General features: G+C 39.9%; 1 pseudogene; it reads right to left on the reverse strand.

Moving 5' to 3' along the window:
* Positions 1–3,429: 3,429 nt before the first annotated feature.
* On the reverse strand, positions 3,430–4,686 carry LOC137235122 (signal recognition particle subunit SRP54 pseudogene; annotated as a pseudogene).
* Between the last annotated feature and the right edge of the window lie 260 nt (positions 4,687–4,946).

Raw genomic sequence — 4,946 nt, forward strand, 5'->3', positions numbered from 1 at the left:
CCAAGACAATGATCAGACCCATCATCCACAATTGCAAAACCTGCATTATTCACAGGAAGCAGGCGCAGTCCCAACTTATGGGTACCCTTCCCTGCGAACGTACTACTTTTACTCGCGCGTTCACCAATACCGGGGTAGATTTCGCGGGGCCTTTCCACATCAAAAATAACCGAGGTAGTGGATGTCGACTGTCCAAAGGCTATGTATGCCTATTTGTCTGTTTCTCCACTAAGGCCATCCACCTAGAAGCCACTAGTGACCTAACCACCCCATGCTGCCTCGCAGCCTTTTCGCGTTTTATCGCGCGAAGAGGATGTCCGAAAAACATCTACTCCGACACTGGTACGAACTTTGTAGGAGCTTCCAGATCTCTACGATCCGAATTCAAAGCCTTTCTGGCAGAAAGCCGAGACAAAACAGTCTCCAGGTATAGCCGTCAAGCATTAACTTGGCATATTATTCCCGCCGCCGCTCCACATATGGCGGCATGTGGGAAGCGGGAGTGAAGAGCTTCAAAAGCCACTTCAAAAAGGTCGCTTCTCTCCATAAATATATCATGGAGGAGTTCCAAACCCTTTTGTGCCGGATCGAGGCATGCCTAAATTCACGGCCTCTCAGCCCGGCGTCCAATGACCCAACGGACCTGGAGCCACTAACCTCAGGACATTTCCTAACTGGCAGCCATCTTCTGGCGCCGCCAGAACCGGATGCGAACGAAAGTCCTACCTCCATGATAAATAGATGGCAGAAGCTCAAGGCCCTCCATCAAACCTTCTGCCGGCGATGGAAAACCGAATACCTTTCCGAACTTCAAAAACGAGTGAAGTGGAAACATTCAAAACAAAATATACAAGTGGGAGATCTAGTTGTCATCAAAGAGGACAACTTACCTCCCAACGAGTGGAGGTTAGGTAGAGTCGTCAACGTACACCCCGGCGAAGATAACCGAGTACGTGTAGTCGACCTCATAACCGAGACGGGTCAAGTCAGACGACCTTTGGTCAAACTGGTCCTTCTTCCTACGGAGATAGATTGTGAGAGGACCACGAGTTCCTCTTAACAATCCTTCCGTTCCTCCACATCCCTCCTTTCAGAAAAATCAACCCCAGCTCTCGTTCACCCGGAACGAGGCCAACCAACCACCCAAATTCAGACCCGCATCTGTCACCGAAACCAAAGGCATTATACGGCCCATTAAATTTTTAAATTTTCAAAAAAAAAATCAAACCCAAATTCACTCACTCCCCAGAGCGAAGACACCAGGACCCTAACGCAGATCCATGATCTGCCACAGAATGCATCTGCACTCGGTCAAAGGCACTCGGCCAACAGAATTTATTAAAATTCATCCCTCACCCAAAATCTTTTGTGAAAAAACTGGTAAAGAAAAAATGCATGCACAATTGTACAAAAACTTTCTTCTACTCATAAATTTTGAGTTTTCCAATGAAAAAATCGAAAAATTAGCAAAAACGAAAACTTTTGTGAAAAAAACTGGCAACAAATTATAAAACAAGTTAAAATGCAAACCTAGATGCTTATACATATCGGACTATGTGAGCATCTACATTAGTACTAATTCAAGTTCTAAACTCACCCTCTTTTTTGTTCATTGGTTGATAGTTGCGTGTTGTGAATGAATGTGTACCTCGTTACAGTGCACCACCAGATAAATTGGGTACTTCCGGATCCATGCTCTCATCAATTTTCATTGATTTCCTAACGTCCGCAAGGAATTGTGGGGGCACATAAGCGTTACGTATTTTGCAAGGAAGCTAATGACACCTAATTTAATTGAAAATGAGATATGAAGTTTTCCATCGCACATATTCAGTTATGTAAATACGTTTATATCGTCTATGAAAGCTCAAACCACATATAAAAAGTTTTCCACTATAGATGGGCCTTAATACAAAAAAAAAAAAAAAAAAAATTAAAATAATCCCATAGCCCGGTAGTAAGCCGACAGTCTTGGAGGCGATTTGATATAATCACTTCAAAAACTTAAAGAATACAACAACAAGAACAGTTGGTTGGAACTTTCACCGACGATATATATTTTAGGCTACAAATTATACTAACAGTAAGCTATTGTGCTTGACCTTGACATACGTGTACGTGAATCAGTCCACATGCGTGAAATGTCCTCTGCGATTCACTGACACACCTTTTTTAGTCGTACCATCTTTCTGTTGCTGTGTTGCAGATAATTCGGTCGACAAACGTTTACGATTAGCTAAAACTGCGTTATTAAAATTGGTGTGTTGTTCCATGGACTTGCGCTCACGCTTCAAAAAGTCCCTATCTAACTACTGTGACAGTGCTTTACGCTTTACATGCCGCGCCTCAATATTCATTCCGTGCTTCAGCATTTTTATGTTTACCCCATGTTGTATGATGTGGTCTGTGAAATTTTGAATACTCTCGGTCAGGTCTACATTCAAGTCCTTTGTACGCTCAAATTCAAAATCTTGTAATATTAAATAAACTAATATGCAATGATTTATGTTGTTTTATGTTTATTATTATTTAAGCAGCCATTTCTATTAAATGAATATCCAATACAACTTAATATAAGGCTATGAAAAAATCATTTCTTTGCCGTCAAAGGAAATATATAGAAAACTGATCGTTATCAAGTTTTTTTTATACTACATAATTATTTCACTGTCCTCAAACGTGTTATTTTATAATTATTTGTTAGCATTGAATCAGCAGAAGATCCTAATTGATTTCTTGTTACTTTTTAATTTTTTTGTTTAAAATGTATAGAAATACTTATGATTACAGTTTAATCGCCTGTTAAAGGTTAATAAAATACCATAATAAATTGTAGTTAGAATTTTATTTCCCGTTTAGGCCCTTCCCTCGGGTATTACAAAGCTTATATGGTCGGCGAATTCGCCCTATTCAGCACGATTGGTTTGAGATATGACAACCCAGCTTATTATGATTGCCGTCCAAAGTAAGGGGCCTATCAGCGACATGATCACATATTTTCTTGTTCTGGGTAAGATGGCACTCGAAATGCTTCGTAGAAAAACCAGACAACGTTAATGGCCCACACAAAAGGCAGACATTCCAAACCCACTCTAAAATATGTTTGACACAAATTCAGTTTTTTTGCGTTTGTTGCTTTAGATATATCCATAATACAGGGAGAGTGCAATTATTCTTACAAAATAAATCTGGCCAGCTGACGCAGTCCTAATTTCGACTAAATTTTCAATATATTAATTTGTTTAAAGTTTACAAAATTCTGAATAAAAATTTATCCAAATAAGAAAAGAACAGAAGTTACGTTTACGGGTTTTTAACAATGAGACAAATAGGTGTGCCTAACATAATGCTGCACATGAACGGCTCTTTCTTTGTTTGCTAAGGCTTTCTTAAGAAGTAATTTCTGCTAAAACCTAACACTTGCATACTTCAACCAGGCGTTTCACTTACCACCAACTCCGCTCCGCCCATTTGCTGCAACATACGTGGATCGATCATTCTCGACATTTGTTGAGTTAATTTCGCCATTTGTGCTGGATTAAGGTTCTTCGTCATGTCGCCTTGCCTGAATAAGCCCTTAACGCCGCCCATTGTTTTTCACCACTGCTGCGAATTTGGTATAGTGGGCAATAAGATCGCGCACCTCCTTTTCGAGAACACCCTAACCTTGAGCCACTCGTACATAACGCGTCGGCTGTTTTGTGAATAACTTCACACCATCACGACTATCTAGTTCTCCATCCGACATACTATCCATCATGTTCATCATACATTTTAATGCGTGCCATTGATTCTTGTTCACTGTCTTTGGTCATGAAATATTGTGAGAAACCAGGAATCATGCCCATTATTCGAGAGAATGGACCCATTTTCATGATGTTTTGAAATTGTTCATACATATCACGTATTGTAAATTGACCATGCTTAATCTTTTCCAGGAGCTCTTCGTTTCCGGCTTGGTAATAATGACAGAACCAATATCCACCTTATCTTTGAATGATTTCGCTTGAGCCTCACAAGCTTGACCTATAGAAGCATCCATTACGAATATTATATTATCTTTCGAAACAGCTTTCGATACAGCTAACGTTTCTTCGAACAAAGAATCTTTGTGCTTGTGACGACCAGATGTGTAATCAATGATAATTTCGAAACCTTCGCGTTTAAACATTTCTACACCGTCTTGAGAAATAACCACGAGATCGATTCCTGTATAACTACCATAAGACGGTATTCGGGCCTTTGTTGCATTCTGTTTAATCTGATCGTAAGCACCAGCGCGGAAGTTATCCGCACATACAAGACAAGATTTCCAATTGCGTTTTTGATAGTGATAGGCTAGTTTAGTACATGAAGTAGTCTTGCCGGAGCCTTGTAAGCCGACGATTATAATAACATTGGGTCGCCCTTTGACTGGCTGATAAGGTTTCACTTCCGGATCGACCATTTTGATCAGTTTCTTGAAAACAGCGGACTGTATCATGCGTCGTTTATTTAATCCACCAGCCATTTCCTCAAAATCAATGACGGCTCTTACATTTTCACGAAATTGCTTTACCAAGCCTCAAGTAAAGCTGCGCAAATTTCTTTCAGCATAGAATTTAGTGCCTCCTCATTGATGACCGTCGTCTTACTTAGCGATTGGATCGCCGATGTTATCTTTCGCCCTAAATCCGCCAAAACCATATTTTTGCCGTTCTATCCCGTACGCCTTTCAAATTTTTAAGTTTTACAATTTAAAAAAAAAAAAAGTATAGTTTTTCATAAACCAATCCAATCGGATTTATAAAAACTTTTAATTGTTTGACACGTCGATGTACAATGGCTGTCAGCTGTCACATTTTTTGCCATTGAGACATCTTTGACCCATTGCTTAACAAGTGTGTTGAGTTTAGCTAAAATTTCCATACGAGGGTTCAGCTCATTTTGGCTTTCAAATACTTTGA

Source organism: Eurosta solidaginis, chromosome X, assembly GCF_040869045.1.
Source record: "Eurosta solidaginis isolate ZX-2024a chromosome X, ASM4086904v1, whole genome shotgun sequence".
NCBI lineage: Eukaryota > Metazoa > Arthropoda > Insecta > Diptera > Tephritidae > Eurosta > Eurosta solidaginis.